We start from the raw sequence: 22,734 nt of genomic DNA, 5'->3' as shown, positions 1-22,734 counted from the left end.
TAAATGCCATAACCGAGCACAAAGAGCCAGGGGTAAAAGTGAGCTATTTCCTCCTTTAGGCTGAAGACATGCTGAAGATTCAGGGACTCACACCTGGCTGCAAATGAATGCGAATGAGAGCACCGCACTAATGCGGCATAGCCCATCGAGCCTCAGCGCGCAGAAATTGCTGCTCTTACGGCTGAATGCCATCGCCCTCGGTTACAAGGGCCCCTGACACTCGGATACCAAACTCAGAGATCTCAAAGACAGGAGGTGTTGCAGATTTTTTAATTAAAGCCAATTGGGTAATGAAAGTAGCGGGAGTATGTTCCCACTCTCTGAATGGATAAATGAAGGCTCACAGCAAAGATGCCGGGCACAGCGGCTGTGCAGAGAGCAGATTTTAGACTAAAATTCTCATGACTGCCATCTTTAGGTTAATGACAGTCTGCCCACACGTCTCTGCCAGCTTCCAAGCTAGCAAAATAACAGCAGAAAGAACGTGGATTTCCTTCAGTTATTTTGGGTCTTCGAGAGAAAAAAGCATTAGAGTTTCAGGACTCTCAGGCCTGCAAGCTCCAGACACCAAGAGCCAGCTACTCCCCAGCTGCTCCAGGTTAATAGAAATACTTCCTTGGCCAGATCCCAGCACAGAACAAAATGGGATTTATAGCCAGAGTAAAGCTAATCAAAGGAAAAGGACAAAGGTTTATCGGCAGCCAGAACTTCTCAGGAGCAAAGAAGTTAGTGATGTCTGGGTCAACAACGTCCTCTTGCTTCAGAGAGCCCTCGATGCAGATGGCTTGGGGAGCACCTTGCCTTGATGAAAAGCTTTAACCCTCTGACTTATGAAAGGACAGGATTTAGATTCAGGTGTATTTATTTGAAAACCTCAGATCCAAACAAAATAATCTCTCTGTTGCTGCTAGCCTTTTATCAGCATCTGTGTGGACATGCCCTGGATCTCTGTGGAGCTCTAGGTAAATACGATGTACTTGGGAAACAAAGGTGGGGCAGGATGACCTCTTTAAATGCAGATGTTAGGCTTCTTTAAAGCCTTGGGGTACAAGGATCACAAAGCTGGGTTAAGCCTCCTTTCCTCCTCCTCTGTACGCCTTTTTTTTTTGCTATGAGTGAAAGGATGGTATAACTGAGAATTGTGTCTCAAAGGAATATATAATTCTACAGCAATTCCTAATGGTACCCCGTGGAACCTTCTCCTTAAGATGGGATGTTCCTTTTCACATACATTTACATTCACATACCTCAGAGACCTCTGTTCCTGAAAATTCAAATGCTTCAGGCCTCCATCCCCCTGGCAGGTAAGCTGGGAGCAGGTGTTAAACCGCTATGGAAGAGGGAAGGGAATCTGTCTGTGAGTAGTGAAGAGGTACGGAAATAAATACGTAACAGAAAATTGGGAAAAAGTTCCCACCAAATTAGTAACATGTCAATAATAGCTATTCTATCTAGTACCTCTTATTTTAGCTGTGACACAGCCAAAGTGTAACATAACTGGAAATCAAAATGCATGGAAGCTGGTCCATTGATGTTTATAGCTACTGTTAGTGTCTCATAGATCCTGATAGACTGCTAAGTAAACACCACAGTTCTACCTCTCAAAGCAGATTTCACAGCTCCTTGAATCTCTTGCAGCCAGAATCCTTTTCCTTTTTAACCCTGCTAATGCACTTGAGTCGACTCTTCTTCTGTGGGCACAACAAGAACACTGCAGCAGTCAGAGCCTTCTGAACTGAAGTATCAGATCTGAAGGGGATAAATCCCATTTTCATCGTGGCTGTGCACCCATCCTTTTACAGACAACTTGGTGTCTGTGCAAGTACAGAAATACCCAAGTGAATGTTGGCAAGTTATGTCCCGTTAGCACGCTGCTACCCGTCATCTGAGCTGCTATAGCACTTTGCATCCACACTTAGACCTTAGTCCCTGGATAAATTGCAAAGCAACATTGGCTTCAGCTCTCATTTTCCATGCTTCTCTGTCCCTCACCCTTCCATTTTTCAGTAGGAAAACAAAACTTAGAAAAAAAATTTAAAGTAAGCTGTCTCCAAAAAGATAAAAGCTGTTTTCTAAGTTCTCATTAATTTCCACCTCTGGAAAAGATGAGTGAAAGATCAACATACACCTACTGAAAAGAAACTCAGGAAAGCAGTTTGAGGTGAACAGTGACTTCTGGAGAACGTTGCTGGTCCAAGTGCAGCTCACCTGGCCATCCATCCAGTGCCCATTGAGGGGGAAAGGAGATGAGATATTACTCCATTATAATCTGGAATTTATAATTCATACAATGCCAATGAAATAATGATAAACGACTGAATTGTTCACAAAGGCCATTCTTCATATGTTAGCCCGTTTTTAAAAATCTCTTTTTTATTCTTAACTTTCTCACTTTCTCTTAATGAATCTTTTCCGTGCCTTAGCTTCCCTTGCAGCAGGTTGGCAAGGTGCTCTAAAGGAGCAGAAAACAGCCGCGTGAGAAGCCTGTCTCTCTCTCTGCCCACATGGATGTCCCACTGTGAATGTAACTGTGCATACATATTCCTCTGCTTTCTGAGCTGTGCAAGATACCATGGTCATGGTCTTCTTCTCACAGTGCTTATCTGCACTTTAGTTTCTCCTCTGTTCCATGTACAGGAGGAGTAGGAGTAAGGCAGGATTGTAGTACTTTACAAATCCATTCTTGGCTTGTTTGGTCAGTTGTTTGGTCTATGTTAGACCAGTGCAAGTGAGAAACACGAGGATCTTGCCTATGCACTGCTCTGTTGAATCCACAGAAACAAACTGCTGTGCCATGCATGCACGGACGGGAGGCAGAAAGCTTTGCAGCTCCTGGAAATTCACCTGCTGCTAATTCACCTGGCCCTGCATGGGAAATAGTTGTTCTGTATCCCTGGAAAAGGTAAGCAGCAGATGATTAACTACTAAAAAGAAGAGTAGGAGAAGAAATTGTGCCTTGTAGAGCCACGGTTCTGTTCGTAGATTGATCGTGAGCAGCAGAAGTATCAGTCATCCCTTGCTCTGAGCTGTTGTACAAGCTCTTGTAACCTGCTCCTGAATAAAAACTTGTAAAGATCACAGCACATGGATAGATAGCTAGATGGTTAGATATATCATAAACAAAAATAATAGCTTAAAATTACATTTCTGCTTGTGACCTCGTTTTCAAAAGTCCTGAGTGTTCATTTCAGTGGAACAAGCTGGGGGAGCAGTCTTGTGGGGAATTGATCTAGATGCAGGTGTCTGCACTTAGAGACCTATTTTTGCAGATCTTAGTTATGTATATTTGGAAAGGTGAGAAAGCACCAGCCAAGGATGATTTCTAAAGGTCGAACCTTTCTTTTTGCTGGAGCTGTCCCCTCTGCACTTGCTTTTATTTCCAGGTACTCCCTAAGGACGGATTGAAACTCCAATGCTCTGAGCACAGCCTTTGTCCTGCCTAATCATTGTCAGCAACCCAAAAGATGAGATAATGGAGACCCATCTTGGGGACTCCAACATCCTGATTGTTCAGAAAGGTCAAAGAAAAACTAGTTTTCTAATCTTTGCAAAAGAAGAGATTAGCAGGCAGCCTTGCAGAGATGTGGAAAGAAAAAAAAAAAAAAGAAAAAAAAAGGAAAAAGAAGAAAGGTGACATAAGGCTATTTGGATTTGGCTTTGATACATGGAGCTAGGAGCCATGAAACAAAGTCACGACACTGAAAAGAAAGCAAGAAAAATATTCCTCTGCAAAATACACTACTGAATACACCGGCAGCAAGAGGAACGACTGGGAAGATAAATGAGGAGACACTAGCTATGGGGCAAGAATACTCTGGGATAAAACCAGTCAGGGTGCTCTTTATTTCTCCAACATTTAAGATTGCTAGCCTCAGGTTCACCTCTGATTCCTTTGAGAGACTGGTATTGCAGCTGTTGTGGCTTGAAAATAGGAATAGGGCAGATGGAAAGAATGGCTAGGATTTCGCTCCCATTAGTTCAGACACCTTAAAGCTGATTGACAACACTTGGCTAGTTGTACGGGCTTCCTCTGTGGTCCATAGAGAAACCAGCACCCATGAAAGGCGATTCCACCCTGCATAAAACAAGTGACTAACAAAGAGGGAAGAGATGAATTAACTCCGGAGGTGCTCACCTGGCCTCTCTGCTTAAAGAAGAAACCCAGGCGACGTGTTCAGACCAGCGGGTTAATCCCTCCTCACCTGAGGGAGAAAAATCTCACCCCAGAGTCTCTGCAGAGCCCTTCTGGCTGGGGAAGACACTGGAAGCACAAAGGCTCCTGCCCCACGGTGTCATCGCTTGCCATCGGGGCCTGGGGGGACCAGAACGTGTAACAGGTGCAGGATCCCAGGTGCAGGGCTGTCACACGCGCCCTGCCCACCTCTATCTTGGTTCCCAAGCCCCCAGATGACAAAGGAATATGCTGCGGATTGTGATCCCTGCCCCATTTTAGCAGACGTTCTGGTAGCAGATGAGGGAAGCATTTGGGGCCAATGACTTTAAAAAAAGAAAAAAAAAAAAGAAATTCAGGCCCAGATTTTCAATCATTTGAGGCTTTAAAATATTTTATGCTGGAAGTTTGGCTTGGCCACATCTTGAGTAGTTGCTAGAATCAAACAGAATCTCCAAACCTTTTGGAAGTATTCCTAGTGCAAGAAATTACCAATTTCCATATTTTTGTTGCTCTTGATGTTTTTGACACTCAGGAACAAACTGTCTTCATTTAAATGAGATGAGAAAAGTATCTCCTGCAAATTATGCCATTTCTTTTCTCCATTATGTTTTTCTGCATCTTCTGGCAGCGCTGTTACAAAACCCACAGCAAACGGTCGAGTGGAACAGCAAAGACAATAACTTTAATGGAAAGAAATTGGGAACTGGAAGATGACACAGATTGCATTAGGAAAAAAAAAAGTGAAATAATATTTAATTTCCCTGGTCATAAATAATCTGTCCGCCCACATTACAAGCACATCAAAGATGACAGGAAAAATAGTCAGTGACATGAGAAAATATCATTATTTCCTCATTAAATGTTTTATATTTTTATAAGAGGAAAAAAAAATTAAAAAGCACCCTGACAAGCAAAAATATAACAGCTGAAGGGCCATTGAAGAAATGAATTAGGACTACATAAGCGTGTAGATGCGTAAATCAAAAGAAAATCTGACATCAACAAAACTTTGCCGACTGGTGGAACCAAGTTCCATTTCAGACGGGGAGTGGGACGGCTGCTGGCACGCTGCAGACGCCGTTCAAGAATCAGTGGGCACCGTATGCTTGCATCAGGGCTGTTTTTATGGGCAAAGACAGGGGATTCGGTCTGTTCAGTACTTCTGTGCAGCAGCTGCTGGGCAAAGAGGATTCCTGCGTAGCCACCACTGTGCCGCGATACATCTCCCTTGCGGAGAACGAGGCCAGACCCAGAACACAAGGCTGCTGCTGGTGTTGCTGCAGGGAACGCCTGGAAATTTGGGAAGGTCAGGGAGGCTGGGGAAGCAACCTGGGAATTAGGCCTAGGGCCCTGCAGAAGAATGCTGGGGTGTTGCGGGTGCTCCTGAGCTGTCTTCTTTGCAGAGGGGTTTTGCACAAGGCTGTACGTGTTGTGCATGCTACGGAACATCTCAGTAGAGTTCATTTCTTACGCACACTACTGCTCAGCTCTGTGAATCCCTCAAGTGCCCACAGCTGGCCCGTGAGGGCAAAGAAGGCCCCGGATGAAGGATGATCTTTAGGGGAAGGGGGTACACAATCCTGCATTGTTTTCCATGTGTTTTCTCCCTGCACTTAGGGACAGCACCTCTGCAAGAACCCGGTGCGGAGATGCTGCTTGTTTCTGTCTCTCTAATGATCCATCCCCTGCATCCCTCTCCAGCCCCGGTGACCAGAACACATCTATTCAGAGCACCATTACCACCGTCATTTCTGCTCCAAGACACATAGCATCGCTCATCGACAAGAAGTCAAGGTCACGACACCCCCAGACGCACAGCGCACAGCCTCATCTCGTCTGGTCTCGGTGCTGCTGAGCACCTCCCTCCTCACGCGCGCGCTAATGGCACCATTACCGCTCCCCTCCAGATTGTTTAACAGATGCTCTTGATAAATACCGAAGCAGCTGAAATTCTGCAGGAAATGAAGCGCGGCCGCCCGACCGCCACGGTTGCTAGTGAAGGATAGGAGACACTCGCAAGGTCTTTGGGGCGGGATTGCACAAGCAGAGGTATTTGGCCCTTCCACCGGCCCCAGAGGGTCTGGAGGCAGGAAACGAAATGGGCCTGAGCTGTGCGAGCTGTGCCAAGTCTCGCCAGCTCCCAGGTACCAGCCAGGGTAGGTTCTCCTAGAGGAATATGAGCAGTGCCAGGCTATTGGGCTCCCACCTGCATCTGTGCATGCAGGGAATTCACTGGGAGCTAACAAACACAGAAGCTACAGCTTAAATAAGTATATATTTAATATAAATGTACACTGAGTATGGGTATGTTTGCTTATATTTGAGTTCTGCTGTTCTCAAATAACCATCTAATGTATTTGTGAAGACAAAGTCTAAACAATCCTGGTGAAGTTTTCCAGGTGTTCTTTCCACTGACACTGAACAGTCCCAAGCAATGGACAGACTGCAGCCTTTTAAGATTTTTTTGCCCCTTCTTTTGACTTGCAAAAGTCAGGCAACCTCGCAACCATTCAGCTTCCTTTTTCACTTCACCTGCTCTCCTTCCCTTTTGGTACCCTCGTGTCCCACTTCAGCCCATTCCCTGGGTTGGGAGACATGATCATGGGGCTAAGCAGTGGGAAAAGAACAAGAATATCCTGGACAGGAATAAATATTGTTATATATAACTAAACAAACATATATATACATGTGTGTATGGGACCAAGGGGATAGGAGGAACTTATTCCAGTGGAAGAAAATCTAGTCCTGGTGTGCCTGCAGACCTGTTCCCTCCCCTCCGGCTGCACCATGGTTGATTTCTGCACCTTTGCTCTTCCCTTGGGTACAGGAGATTTTCACTGAGCATGCTGAGAACAGGAGAAGAAAATAAGAATGAGGAAGGAGTGGTAAAGACAGAGGGAAGAAGGGTGGTTAATAATTGGAGAAGGTGAAGGATTAGTTGCTGGGATAGTAGCTGTGGTTGGAAAAATAAACTTCATCTTTTACAGGAAATTCCTCTTCCGCATTGGAAGCCTAGGTTCTCAAACCTTCTCACAGATGAGAAAATGTGTAAAAAAATCATATGGAGACATCAAAATGATATAATATGAATCATTCTGCTATTACAAACTATTTAAAATTAATGCTTTAATGTAATATAAGATCCATCCAAATTAGGCTGGCGAGAAAAATGTGGAAACCAAGAGTTTTTCAGTGCTCAAAACAAAATATTTTGTCATTACCAAAATGAAATAGGAAGTCAAAACAATTCATTTTAACTATTCTCCATCACGCGTTTTATTGTAGTTGACCAGTTGCTGTGAAACCTCGCAACAAAACCTTTAGCTTCCAACAGCAAATTGCTCAGGTTAAAAACAGCTAAAAAAATGGGAGAAAAAAAAAATAATAATAATAAAAACTTGGTTATCCAAACCAAGGGGAATAGGGAATGTAGTTCCCATGGGCCAGACTGGGTCCTTGATAATTGCTTGTGTATTGGAGACTCCTTGAAACCCACAGGCCGATGTGGTCTCACCCATGTCAGGAGTACCTCTGAGTAACATCCCAGCCCGTAAATGACTCCTGCTGATCCTCTCCAGCTCAGCCCCATTCCTCCTGCTTTTGTGAAAGCCTGCAGCGGGATTACTGCTACCTGGTGCTGCCCAGGGACACATGGAGAGGGCAGAGCCTCATCCCTGGCCTCTCATGTGGCTGGCTCCGTGCAGGACACCACCGTCCTCATGCCAGGTGCTGGCTGCTGCTTCACTGTGGGGTAATTAACAGCCGGGAGCCCTGACTGCAAAGTGTACGGAGCCCACGAGTTCGCCCATCCACATGTCTGCCTCTTGTCTAAATTAAATTAGTAAAGCCACCGGGAAACTTATCTTAAACTAAAATACTTCGTATTACAATGTGCAAGAATGGACTAAAGGCCACAAGCGTGCGCTAGAGCAAGTCTTTTGGGTCCAAGGGCTGTGCTCCTCTGGGAATCAGGCCATTAAGTATGGATTTACGTGCTTTGCTGTAGGCACTCAGCTTTAATTTGTTTTTGTTGTGCAATTTACCGTGGCAGTCCCTATGTTCAGGCCGCTGCCCAGGAGAAGGCTGCGTGTCCCGGCACCGGGTGGCCGCACTCCTCGTGGCCAACCCGTTTTGGGCCGGGAAGGCTGCTCCTGGGCTTAATAAAGATGTTATGCACCAAATGTAACCTGTTTCACTGCGTTTGCTGCACCACACAGCTCCCATTTTAATCCGTTGCAGGGCATCTTCTGCAGGCAGGAGTGGACAACAGAGAAGGAAGATGTGCTCTCCTCCAAAAATTACCCAGCAGTTCTGGGAAGCAGGATGCTGCCTTGCAACTGACCCTGGGCACTGGTGTGTCCCTGTGATAATTTCCTTTTCCCTCCCTGAGGGCTGCAAGGAGCAGCAGGGCAGGGCAGGCGCTGTGTGCTGAGCAGCAGCAATGCTGCACCGCTGGACAAAACCTGCCTGCTCCCCCATCCACGCTGCTGCGGGCAGCAGTTCTCTCTACAGATGCTCTGTTTGCCTCTGCCTCAGGGAATCACAGCCCAGCTTTGTAATAGGTTTTTGGTTGCAATCCACGAGGCTTGCCGGAGCATCAAAGCTCCCTGGATGCAGCACTAACCCCTCAGATCCCATCATGTTCGGTGTTCACACCTGCTTCATGTACTCACTTCTGAGAGAAGCTCCTTGCTTCTTTCCCAAGACCCAGACTAGCTCAGAATTTTAAAAATCTCGCTTAATGTCTTCTTTTGGTCACTTTGCAAGTATGAAGACTTTTATTGATCTTACTGTTGTTTCTTACTGCAGAAGCCTGGGAAAATCCATAAGGATTTTATTGCAAAATGCGTTACGCACAGTGAGTTTGGTCTTCTGGACAGAAGGCAGCTCCCCCTTGACTGGACAAGCCTGTCAAGTCTCGGTTTTGTGACACAGAACCTTGGTACACTACCGATTTCCTCTGATCAGGTGGATCACTAAGGGCAGGGACAGGCTTCCCCATTGCACCCCTGAGAGCACAGGGCTGGAGAAGTGACCCCACGATGATAAAAGCTCCCACGAGGGCTAGGAAGGCTCAACATGCACGGAGATCTGGGCTCTCACACAATTTTGTCCCCAGAGGTGACTTCATGAGCTCTTGGATGGGAAGCCTCAGGTGACTCAATCCAGATCCGTGTGACAACGAAGGGGCAGAGGTTAACACAAACCTGTAGAGCAGCTGCAGGTTTTGGCAGCTTCAGGATCTGGATGTAACAAGGAGCTGTGCTCTGCCTAGAGACTCCACAGCATCACTGCCACGGGACAGAAACTTGTAGTTATGGAGCCAAATCCTCAACCGCTGGCAATGGACAGTGCGCTCTGGAAGTTATCAGACTGCACACACGGGTGGTGTAAAGCAGCCCGGCTCCACTTCGTCATCAAACTGGGTCCTCAGTGCCAATCCCCCACAGGTTATTAACAGACCAATGCCATTTACCTCACAGTCAGGCTCTTGCTCCCCACCACCTACTGCAGTTCTGTTTCTTTCTTTGTCTCTGCCTTTTTTCCTGTTCCTCCCCACACTTGCCCTTCTGTTCGCTCTATTTCCCACTCTCCCTCCCCTGCCTTTCCAGCTTCAATCCCCCCAGTACTTTGTTCTCCATTTGCCCACCTCCTCTTCCCTGCAATGATTTCTCTCGGGCACACACCTCCCTCGGTGCCTCCTGTTTCTCCATTTCATTTCCTCCTTTCCCCTACATCTTTCCCAGGCCCAACTCCCTCTCTTTCAACTCCCCTCCTCTCCTTCCCCTATGGGCTCTTTCCTCCCCACCCAGGGACGGATGGCGGATATACCCCCGTCGATAGCTGTGATTTCTGCTAACTGCTTGGCCAGGGTCAAGGAGTTTTCTTCATTATCTTTTTATTGCAAACAGCCTCTGCATACAAGAAGCTCCATTAGTAAGTATCGATGCACAGCAGGCTGGGTGCACATAGATTACCGCGACACGTCAAACAGCTGAAATGACAAATGGGCAGCTGAGCGCAGTGAGAAGAGCTGTGTTAACGTAAGCAAGAAAACAGAGCGAATGCAACAGGGGAAATAATTAAAAACAAATACATCGGCAGCTTCCCACCACTGGAGAGGCAGTGGGGAGATGGAGGCTTCCAGCTCAGGAGCGGAATCCCCCACCAAGAGACTGCTGAAGTTCTGCGTGCACCTTCCCGGCTCCTGCAGCTGCTTCGCGCACATGGCAAAGCCTTGTGGAGAGGCCTCGCAAACAGATTTCCAGGCAGGATTTGCTCCTGAACACAACACTATTACAGGAACTTCGGTGCTCGCATTTAGCGGTTGGAGAGGGGATGCGCTCAAGCTGCAGTCTTTCTAATGGCTTTGACCATCGTCTTTGGCAGGTTTGATTTTCAGGGCATGATCTGCTCTCAGAGTGACCAGATACATCTCGTGGTTGAAGAAACTACGAGGTGCACAGCAACGAGAATGGAGCTAAACAGAAGAGAAAAGAAATATATGGTACAGAAAAGAAGAAAGGAAGACAAGGAAAAGAGGGTAAAGCACCGTGGGGGGACAGAAAGAGATGGTAAGGGGAAAGATGGAAAAAAAATCAACAACGGGTTGCATACAGACAGCAAGACCCAAGTTTCTCATTGTACAGCTCCATCAAAACCTCCTGATTTATGTCTCCTGAGAGTCCTGTCCACCAGCTCCCACAGAGCTTTGTGGTTTGACACCACCTCTGCATGTTGTTTGGGCGCTGCAGTCCACATCAGGATACATAGCCCAGCTCCTTGCTAGGGCCCATTCTCTTTATTGCTCCCAATTCCCTGGATTATTAGCTAAATATAACTGGCAGAGGCTTCTAACATTGTCAGCAGCTCTCCAATCACCTCTCCAGACCATGCCCTGTGTCAAGCACCATAGCCAAGTGCTTCAAAGCCTGTCCTCAAAGGGCAGGTTTCCTCACCTCTACTTGTTCTGTTTCAGAGCAATCTTAAGCCATATTCTCACCTATTCTGCAGAGCCCACTTCTACCAGCTCTGCCTTACACCTCTCAGCTCTGGCTGAGTCCTTAAAAAATAAATTCAGGAAAAGTCCTGTTGCTTCTCACAGAGACACGTTTTCATTGAGAAACAGGTGAATAGAACTCTAGTACAGCCACTTATGAAAATAAAATCGAGAGGGTCAAACCCTCTTTTTTGATTAGTACAGCTCGTCATTGGATCCATGCAACAAATACACTTCATGCCTTTAACACCATCAGTTAACTGGCCCTGTGTATTGATCTCAAGAGGTACCCTAAAACGGAGTATGATCTTGAAGGAGATGGAGCAGGGAGTGTAAGAACCAGTATTAAGTCAGTAAGGAAAGCCTGCTCTCTAAAGTATCTTTCCTGCACTGTTTTTGAGGCCTCATGAATAGCCTCCCTTTTCTCTGTATGCAGTTCTCTAACTTCGGAGTTTTCCATGACTCATTGCCCCAAGCAGCAATGAATTGTCTCTGCCAGGTTGCTAGTTCTGGAGTATTAACGGAATATTGAGAATCTCATTTCTGATCTCCCTTAAAACCTCTCGGTAAATGGATCTGGCTCCGAGAAAGGGCAAAAATAATGTGTGCAATAAAAAGGCCCAAAAAAAGGAGGAGAAAAAAAAGAGAAATGAAAGAAAAAGATGGGATTTCCAGAGAGTCCTGACTGATCTCCACTTCATTATTGAAAGATTGGACTATTAAAGGGACACAGTAGGCCTGAAGGAATTGTGTGATCATTTGTGCAAATGGTAATTTCAGTGTTCAGTCTATCATATCCATAAACATAATGTGGCTGGGACTGACATGAGTTATAGCAAATCCCTTTCCCAGGAGGCTCCATGCCACTTTGATGCAATGCCTGAGAACGCAGAGAGCTGGAAAGTAAGAGCCGCTTCCTCCTCCTGTGCTCGCTCGCTCTCAGCTGAGCTGATGGGTGAAGCCACTCTGATTACAGCAGATTTGTGGAATTAAATGGAGGAGCCGTAGTGCTGACAAAGAAACTGTTCCAATTGCAGAGAAGCTCATCTCTGTCTTGTACTTACTCACTCACACAACCGAACATGCAAAATCTGTTCGGTAAATAAAGACGTGTTACTCTGGCTCAACACGCTGCTTTACTGAAGTGCTAATCCCAAGGGGAGCGCACGCCAAATACTTCCCCTGCTTTACAGATGTGCTGCTTGACTATGTGTGTCCTCACATGCTTGTAGGTGGGGAAATGCATGTCCTAACATTGAGACATCACTCTTCTCCTCTTTGCGAACTCAGCAGCCAGCAGTGCAAAAAGGGATTTTCAGCCGTGCCAAGTAAAGCTGAACACCCCAATCTGATTGACCTTAATCTCAATCTCTTCATAAGAATTGAGTAGCCTCAGCCTGTTGAGACCCCATCAGCAATATTGTGAACTCACCTTATTGCACTGAAACACCAGTTACAAAAACCCACTCCCAGGCAGGTATAGCCTTGACCTTAGAAAACAATCTTGCTCGGTTTCAGACCGATGCAAATGAAGCTTTCACACAGTTTCTACACTGAGATAAATATACACAAGCTCCCCCAGCTTTCTGAAGGCAAAGGGCAGAAATTTAAGCTTTATATTCATTGGCTCTGGAAAGCCAGGGGAAAAAAAAAAAAAAAAGATTTTTAAATGTCACAATACTGTGTATTTATTCATATAGAATCCAAAGAATTGGATTCTTATTTGTGCAGAATTTCTGAGTAACTTCTTTTCGAAGAAGAGGGCCAACATTGTGTCAAATCCCATGGCACACGCTGCATTTGGAGCAGGGGTGTACCCGATGAGAGACAGCGTCTGGATTGCACGCAGATGGGGCTTTGTTGGGGAATGTCTTGGACCTGAGACCCCAGCAATGTTCTTGCTCACTGACACATCACAGTCCTGCAGTCCTGCTACCACCTGACTACCCCACATGCAAGTTTCACATTTCATCTTATATTAAGATCACCAACAGTATCTAAAATAGCATCCACTTCTCTGGAAGCATTGCCCTTGATTTTTCCAGCAGCTCAGTATGAAACCTTGCCTTTTGTTGTTGTTTAGGTTTTGTTTGTTTGTTTTGCTTTGGATGTTACCGTTCAGAAGTTAAGAAACAGCAGCCAATTAAAAGGAGACATTTTCTTTGCTCGAGGGAATTTGACTGCAGCAGCTAAGGGAGAGATTTGCAAATAGATCAGCCTGCTTCTCATGTCCCAGGCTCGCACAGCATCAGTGGGTTTGGAGACCTTCACCTCTGCACCTGCCTGAAATTCTTCCTTGCAATAATCTCTTTGGAAGGTTTCTGACCTGCAGAGACAACTCTGTACGTCCTGTAATATGGCTTAGAAGTCAAACCCATTAAAAAGTAACAAACTGCCTTTCTACCTCAGGCCTTCCCGCATGTGGTGTTCCTAACGAGTGACCGGCTTTTAGAGCAACCAGAAACCAATCCTCAGCTCACAGAGAGCGGCCAGCGGTAGGCGAGACACGGCTGTACCTGTGCCATGGCACGGACCGCGTCTCTGAGCTGGCCCCTGGACGACCACAGCTTGTTGGCTGCTGTGAGCAGCAGCAGGTGGCTCCTGCAGAGAGCAGCTACCGCAGAGCTACACTGGGATTTGGATGGGTGACTGGCGTGGGGAGAGCCCGCAGGATAAGCTGCTTCTGCACGGCCTCCCGAGAGCTCCGGCCAAAGCAAAGCCAGGAGCAGACACGAACGAGGGACCCAGCACTGAGCCTAATCCAAATACGAGGACTTTCTGGGGGCCAGATCTGCAGCCTGTGACAAGGACTGCCAGCAATCCCAATCAGCCACGAAACTGGAGAAACAGCTTGGGCAGAGAAAGCTGCAGATCATTAGTCTGCTTTGCCTGATTGCATGGAGTTTCTCCCTTGGCTCAGCAGAGCCAGCTCAATTCCTTTCCCTGTTAGACATTGGCCCAAATTACAGAGTTTACATCCAAACTTTACAAAGCATTAATATTTAGATGGTGGGTTATGTTTCCATCTATAATGCCTTTAATTTTATGGGAAAATAACATACATTCGAGTTTAAATGTCCTAGTTTTCAACTGCTTGGCTGGTTTCTCATCTGATTTCCTGCTGGTTTTATTCCACCAGTGTAATTTCCTGACTTGGTGGAGTAGCACCTGATCTTTGTCAGAGTAAAGGAGACCAGAACCAGGCTTCTTTTCGGCTGGACGCTGTGCTGGTTTTCAGAGCCAAGGACGCAACAAAACTGAGCCCGGTGCCTCCTGGGACCCATCTTCTGTTCCAAGAATAAAACTGCGACATTTCCTATGTTTGCAGGCCAAACTCTACCTTTAGCTGACTCCCATGCACACAGGAAACCAGGCAGGTTTTTTCTGTTTTGTTTTTTAAATGCTTAATTGATGAAAACAAAGCTGTTCTGCAAGATGAATTTCAGCTCCCAGAGACAAATTCTGCCACCTTTGCATAACACCATGAAAACAAGGGTTGGGAACAGGGAATGTTGCTATAAACTACAGAGTCATTAATGGGCGACTCTGTAATAATCAGGTGTATTTATAAATCAGGAACAACTTTCCCAGCAAGACTACTTTCCATCACCTCCCACTGCATTATTGTTCCCTGCCAAATCTGTCAGCTCACACTTGCATTGTTAATTAAGTGAACCACTCAAGGCAGGTGAACAGTGAGGAAACAACCCGTAATTTTCCCCGTGATCATTTCTCTCTTTGGGTCTCTGCACTTGGCTGCCTTCTTTCCACATGACCTGCTTTCTCCCCAGCACAGAGGCAAGCCCGTGAAATGCACCTGTGGGGAGAAAGAGGAAGCAAACGGGGGAGAGAGAAAGGATAAAATTTGCCGAAAGCCTCATCTGGAGCTTTCAGCATCTCCAGCAAATCCTATTACTGCCTTCAGAGGGAGGGGGGTGGAAATGCTCCAAGAAAAAGGATCAGCTGAAAAAACAACACTTCTCTCCACTTCCCTCCTTCATTGCCTCTTCAACATTCCCCCTGCGCTCATTCCTTCTTTTGCTTGCTTAGGAAATTGCAGCACCACCAAAATCCACAGGCAGCTTCAGCTCCTTCCCCTCTCTCTTGACCTTTTCACAGTTCTAAGGGTTATTTAATGAGCTTAGAAAAATAATGCAGTTAATGGCAGAATCCCTGGAAGGGCAGCGCTATCAAGCTTCCCTCTCCTCCTCCTCTCCCTCACTGGAGGCCTTGTCACCTTCAAACCTCCACTTCCAGCTTTCTTTCTTGAGCACTTAAAATGTCTTCAAATTAGCACCACTTCATGAAATGGAGAAAAAGATTAGCAAGAGGCCTGGAAAGAGGCATTTAAATGTTGCACTTTGAAAAGCATAGTCGCAGAGGTTTGATCTTCATATGCTAGTGAGAATAAGAGTAATTTCTTTACAACCCAGCTATAACAACTAGCGTACAACAGAAGACCTGCTAATGTGTTCACCCTACTACATCTCATAGAGAGAGCCACAATACACCTTAAAATAGTGAGGGGATGGGATAACAACCCCTGAAGATCCTGACAGCTTCACCCATGTTAGTAAAGAATGCATCAATTTACACAAAATTAAGTATATTTGTGGCACTAAATCTCGACTTAATTTCACAGGGCTGGAAGTTAGTAATCCTGCCTCTCCTCTTCTCCAGCAGAGACAAAACCTACTGCCCACAGGCACCAGGCACAACTCATCCTTCCTCCCAGAATTGAACTTCCCACCAGAGACCATGTTATAATTCGACGTGGAATCCAGAGGCTGTACGTGGTTCTGAAGATAAAACCAAGTACAGCGTGGCAGAATAACCCTTCTTTTGAAACATTTTTGGGGCTTAAAAGCAAGTAAAAGTAGGCTGTAAGGGTATCTGAATTGATGTATGTAGGAACTCTGAAGTATCAGAGTGCTCTAAATCAGAATTGGGTTTTCCAACCTATGTCTTTGCTCTGGCAGGTCATCATTCGATATGATCTCTTAATCATTCTTCATCCAACAATTAATTGGTTCTTTGCATTTGGAGATCCACCCATCATATTTTAGGGACTTAACCCGGGTTTCAGCAGTAGGTACTAGTTACCTTGGACCTCGGGTCAATGCAGGGAAACATCTCCGAGGTGATTCAATGCACCTAAATCTGAGTCACCGTCTGGAGGAGGCTCTTTACATTAATTACAGGGGAGTCTAGTATGACTAAATCCCTAAGGTAAGTACCTTCATCAAGTGTCTAAAGTTAGGTGGGATGAATCTCAAGTTTTCTCCACCCTTGAGAGGCTTTGCAGGAGAGCTCTCCCTTCTGACTTGGAGAAGTCAGAATGTCTGCATTTCTCAGCTTAAATTTCATCATGGCTAGTTGACATTCCTTTGTTCTTGTGTCAGTGCTACCCTTGAGCTTAACAAATTGTCTCCTTCCCTGGCATTATAAATCCTTCTATGCCTCTTATCCTCCACAAACCCCTCACTTGTTAAGCAACAGCAATTATTTATTTCTCTTAAAAATCCAAGTCTTTGACTCCCCGTCCACTTCATTATCCCATTACTCCTTCCAAGAACCTGCTCTTCTCTGAAATACTCTACATCGGACAAGGATGTCTAGAACTGCACTTAGCATTACAGCTGAAGGTGTACCAGGTATTTATACAAAAATATTTGCTTTCTCTCGCTTTATTAGACATATGGGGCATGAGCTATCTTAGAATTTGTCTTTTCCACAGTTCCAATCACATACCGATGCCTCAGTGGTCTTTTCGAAGGTGATCTAACATATCCAGATATTTCTCTGTCTCATAAACATTGCTTTCCTCCTCAGATTTCTCAGTTCACTTGTCCAATGCTTACCAGTACCCTAGCACAAGCAATTTCCACTCAGTTTTGTGGCAATTTCCATTATTAATGAAAAATATGAAACTGGATCTGACAGGACGCCCTTGAACAATTTTATTACCAACCACCCCCACTGAAATTTTTTCTTTCTTGGAGAACTCACCTCTTTTGGTAGCAGTCTTCTTATCTAACCTCATTTCACCTACTAATGTCTCAATGAGTATTTTTCATATTGCATGTATCAAGTGTTTCTAGCTTATTTGGATTCAGATGTAAAATACAATAACCTGCTGGAAAATAGTTACCTTCTCAAAGCAAGATACCACAACATTCTTTTGCAGCCTTTTCTTGGAGAAAGAGTTGTGATCCACCTTACAGTGTTCTAATTAATTTTGTCTTTCAAAAGTGTTTTTGCATACTACAGAGGTCACACTAATAGACTTATAAATGCCTTGATCATTTTTTCCTCTAAGATACACATGCCATGCTTACAATTCTTCCATTATATAGTATCAACCTGCTATTGAACCAACATTCTGTAAAACAGGCCTTGCAGATATCAGAAATAAAAGCTATTTGTTCCTCTCATTATCATTATATCAAGCAGCTTGAATTTTACTTCTACCTCAGCTATAGTAATTTAAACGTCCATACACTTATTTCCATTCGTGTCCCACCTTTATGCCATGGTTATTATCAACATCCTTATTGAAATTGAAAGAAAATTATTCATTTTGTTTTGAGGACAAACAAAGATTACTTTTAAACTTGGGGCCATTCTTCCTGCATGGTGTCAGTATTTCTTCTCTCATTACATTCTCCTTCTTTCTATGGGCAAGGAATTTCTACTGTTTGTTTTAATTTCCTCTGCAAAGAATTTCCTTTGCAAGGAAATTAAAACCTTGACATTTCGCAATTCTCACTTTATCCCCACAGCTCATCTGAGATGTTGTTCTCATTGCTGATCAGTCCCTTTCTTTATAGGTCTACTCATAACCTAAGTGGGTATCTGGAAACCTTTGATTCTTCCTTTGTCACAGGACATTTATCCTTTTGACTTTCTGAATCCACATAGTTGTCTGATGGCTTTAATACAGAGAATTACACAATAGATAGCCTTTATCCTAGAACCTCAAGCCAATTCCCTTGTGTTAATGTAGTCAGTCCCCCCAAAAAAAGTTATTTCTAGGATTAGGAGAATGATCTTATGCCTCAGGACTTCCAGAAAAGGAAATATATATATATATTTTAAAAGGTTACTCACTACAATTAGAAGTCCACGTGCTGCCCAGGGTGCTGAAGAGAGCTGGAGTGATTTCTCCAGTATACCCAAAGGATGGATGCTGTAATGCAGGCCAAGTTTATCTGGAAAACATATTGTTGAATATTGAGGTCAGATTCATTCCTGTAAAGGGAAGTCAGGAGAAAGAATTCATCCACGAGTTATATAAGTTTACCCAAAATACATTTTGAGCATGTAAAGCAGAGATTTTTTTTTCCCTAGTGTTCTGCACAAAGATAGCTTTTACTTTAGTAGATAAAGCCATTTCTTATCTCATGATCTTAAACTGAAATGCACATACAAAAATCTAGATTTAACTGGTGTTATCAGCAGGGAAAAATCTGTGATCTACATTCGATTTTAATTCAGTCCTTATGGATCTGAATTCCCATTTGCTTTTATACGTTGAAGGTGAGTACCTTTTAATGTCAGACCATGCAGCGGTCAGCCAGCTTGCTGCATGGGTAAGCCATTTCACTTTACTCTCCAGTACCTCCATCAAACCCACTAATTTAGCATGGAGCATTTTAGAATACACAATAAAATTGAGCAGGGACATCACCCTTCAGCCCCTTTCAATTTTGTGTTTCCTGAATTCCTCTGTTGAATACTTTTATTGGATATTTAGAATATGCATTGTCACTCATTCTGGACAATTTCCTTTCTATTAAATGTACTAATGCACAGCATCTGCTAGCATACACATAGCTGATCCACAAAGACTGGGGAGTTTAAGGACTGCCGGATGACTGGAGCCGAATTACCTAGGGGTTCCTTCTCCTTGAATTATTCTACTATGAAATTCTCATCTGCAGGCTGCAAAGGGGAAATGACAGAGAGAAAAGAAACAGCTTCTCCCTGTCTAAACTTTCTGAGGAGCCTGTCGTGCTAAGTACTGGCCTGTCTCCTCTCGTTTGCGTTAACAGTGTCTAAATCACTCTTTCAACTCGCTGCCTTCCACAGGAGAAGCTGAGGCAGCAGCACAAATGGATCCTTAAGTACAAGGGGCTAGAGTGAGCTATTTCCATATGTACTTGGAGATGGGAAAAAAAAAAAAAAAAGTACTTTTAGCGTTAGGTTTCTACCTCTCACTTCCATTAATGCAAGCCTAGGAATCACTTAGCTTTTTATTTTCATATTAAAAACATCTTAAAATAACTTAAAAATGGGTCTGAATGTTAATATCAAATAATTACAACCTAGGGATGAGCTTCGTTTCCATCCGTGGTGACCCCCTGAGATATCAGCTCTGCAGACTCCCACATCCCTTGCTCCAGACTCAAAGACAGCCAGGCTGCAGGCACAGGTAAACAGCCCTGAGCCTGAGCATGGCAGGATGTCAGCTGGCCCCTAAAATGTTAGCTCCAGGAATAAGGTACACCTGTGAGAGGCTGCTACTGCCTTTACCTTTGGTGCAAGTGGTGGATGAGTGTGAAGAGCAAGAGCTGTATCCTCCATGGCTGACAGCTCCAAATTCTTTCACCTATTTGCCATTAGTAGGGCAGAAGAAAGCCATGAATGGGTGTGCACATTTAGGGGCTTTAATCTGGCCAATAAATTAATCCAGCTGGACTCAAACAATTGTGAGGCAAAGCAAAGCCAATCTTGGCTCTTGCAGCTCTAGGTGTTCTGTGCCACAGCTCTGTCTCTGTGTGCCCATTGCTGCTGGAAGCTCTATCTTTGGAGTGTTACAATCACCAAAGAGGAGACTAAGGCCGCCTACGGGCTCTCTTGCTAAAATTGCTTTCATTTAGAACTATTTATCAGCGTTTTCACACCATTTTTCAACCACTCTCCTCAGCAGCCCTGTGCAATGCAAATACCTCCAAGTCATCACTGCAAGCTGAAAGAGCCCAGCCTGATAAAATATAACACACAAGGCAGGGAAATTCAATTACAACAGACTGGCTGTGCTAGCCCCAGCTTTTTGCTGTGCTTCAAAGGGGAGGGATAACAGGTAGACAGATTTCCTAGACATGTGTGTGCAATCGCTCTTGCTGCTGATCTCTCAGAGGCAAAGTGATAGGCAGGTTCACTCGAGACTGGGAGAATTTAATTTGTGTAATGTGACCCACTGCAGAAACTGAAACTTCATTGAAACCACCTAAACTGGGTTTTGAGGATGTACATTAGGCAAATTTCACCCCTAAATCCAGCTCAAAGTATTCACAGATTAAGTTTGAAACATTTCTTTGATTTGAGGGCGGAATGATTTCAAATATCTTCAGCCACAGCATCAGGGCAGCTAGGGAAATTTGTACATCTGCCTTATCAGCCATTACAGCCAGGTATAGCAGAAGTCGCAGGTTCTCTGTGCATATTTCTCTGCATAGGTGAAATTAATCCCAGCAGGTTGAATACCAGATAGAAGAATTATTCAATGTTACATTCGCAATATGCATTTGCAGGATCTTATCAGCCCTCTGACCATAACTGTTCCCTCACAAGCCTGCAGGAGGCTTGCTCCATCACCATTGCATCCCAGTATATGTAAGACAGCTTAAAGAAGTTCTAGGGCAGCGCTGTGATTCTGGTGTAATTTCCAAAATATTCAAAGACTCTCTCAAGGTACTTTCCTCATTCAGGACCCTCACTGTGCCTCGAGAACAGAAATGTTACCATATTAACATCTTCCTTTAAAACACAGTGCAGTCCTGTGGTGCACTTCAGAAACATTTTCTCAATATACACACACATATGCACACATACATGCATGCATTTTTTTCCATCCCTTCAGTAATTACTTTTGTTCCAACCGAATCAGAACACGCAGAGCAGCCACAAATATCTCAGAAGCTTTTAGAGAGCAGGCAGCAGCCCACACACCAAGCTGCTCAACGGGGAAAAACCTGACACGACGCAATTCAGAGGCAGCGGCCTGGCAGAGGAGTGCGGCCTGGGCCTGGGCCTGGGCCTGGGCCTGGGCCTGGGCTGCGGTGGGGTGAAGCCCACTCCCAGCAGGGGCTGCAGGTGGCTGAGGCCCTCCCCAGCCCCTGAACTTGAGCAGTAAGTATGGGGAAGGGGAGCAAGTGGGAAAATAGCATTTGGCTTGAAGGAGGTGGAGAGAAGGAGCTGGCAGCAGTCGCTGAACAAGTGTGTGTTCGGGATAACACTGAGAGCGTGCATTATGTCTGCTGCCACGGGACCAAGCAGTCAGCAGCCTCTAGCCTAGAGATATATAAGCCCAAGTTCCTGTGATGTTTCAGCAGCACATCGAAAAAGCTGTAGCACAGAGCTCTATGCTTCACCCTCTGTCACTAATACACATCCATAACAGCCCAGGCTCCAGGACCCAGGAACCTCCTCTGCAGGGCCATGCACCCCTTACCTCTGCTTTATCGCCAAACACAGCCAAGAATCTCCCACTTACCTCTGCTTTATTGCCAAACACAGCCAAGAATCTCCCACTTAAAAAAACCTGTGAGTAACCCATGTTTACCTGGAGCTCCCGCAGCCAAGGTGCACTTCCAGTTTGTTAATTCTGAGCATCCCTTCCTGAAGTGCAAAGTCTTATTACTACTATCCATTACCTTGGGTAAATATTGGAACAACAGCATTCAGAACACAATGCATCTGGATGCAAATACATTCAGCCTTGAGCCCTAAGGATCCTACTGAATCGTTACACTGCAAAACTCCTCTTTGAGTCCGTGGTGATGCAAGGAATTAACGTGGCCTTGCCTGCAGAGATTGAAGGACACTGAGATGTGGCTGCACTGCCTACACGTGATTGGGCTTAAGCATCTGCTTAATTTTAGGTTGGTGCTCAAAGCCCACAAAGTTTGCACAAAAGTGCTTTTTTATAAGGGGTCTTTTCCTGTCCTGAATGCCAATGCACTTGTAGCTACATAAAATCTGTATCGGTGAGAGGAGGGAATCCTCTATGCAGAAAGAAGTCTTGGAAAAGCTGATTTATATCGCAGATCCATTGCTTCACACTAATATTCCACTTTGGAAAGCAAGAATTTGAATATGGGAAAGCAGTTACTTGAATAGATGTGTGCGAGGGAAGACGCACACAAACTCTCACACACAGGCTATTGATTCAAACTGTATTTATGATTCTTCAGACCTCTAAGAAATTGATTTTATACTATTCTCTCTTTCTGTCTCTCTCCAGCTGAAAATCAAAGCTCAGTGTAGGATCCCTTAAAGAATTTTTCTGATAGGAAAAAAAATTCTAAAGTTTATCTGGAAAAAAAAAAAAAAAAAAAAAGAAAGCCCAAGAATCCTGTGGATTTGGTGTTCAATATTCTGTCAACTGTCTTTTCAAAGAAACAGAAAACTTAGAAATAGCATTTAAAAATAAACAAGCAAACAAGCACAGCTCCACTTCTTTGTTTCCTTTTCAAGGAATGGATTATATTTATTTTCAGTAAATTCAGATAACAACTTGAGTTTGCAATTCTTCAGTCTCTCTCAGAATTTTTTT

The 22,734-nt window shown here is 44.7% G+C and overlaps 1 long non-coding RNA gene across 5 annotated transcripts in view; it reads right to left on the bottom strand.

Moving 5' to 3' along the window:
- Positions 1 to 22,734, bottom strand: part of LOC118175572 — a 237,581-nt gene that overhangs the window by 95,177 nt on the left and 119,670 nt on the right. For all 5 annotated transcript variants that reach the window (XR_004755020.1, XR_004755019.1, XR_004755023.1 and 2 more), the window contains exon 3: positions 18,285 to 18,385. This is a non-coding gene — a long non-coding RNA (uncharacterized LOC118175572). The remainder of the gene's footprint in view (positions 1 to 18,284; positions 18,386 to 22,734) is intronic.

This window comes from Oxyura jamaicensis, chromosome 17 (genome assembly GCF_011077185.1).
Source record: "Oxyura jamaicensis isolate SHBP4307 breed ruddy duck chromosome 17, BPBGC_Ojam_1.0, whole genome shotgun sequence".
Classification (NCBI taxonomy): domain Eukaryota; kingdom Metazoa; phylum Chordata; class Aves; order Anseriformes; family Anatidae; genus Oxyura; species Oxyura jamaicensis.
Note: the sequence above shows the minus strand (reverse complement) of the source record. Positions and strands in the feature narration are given on the sequence as shown.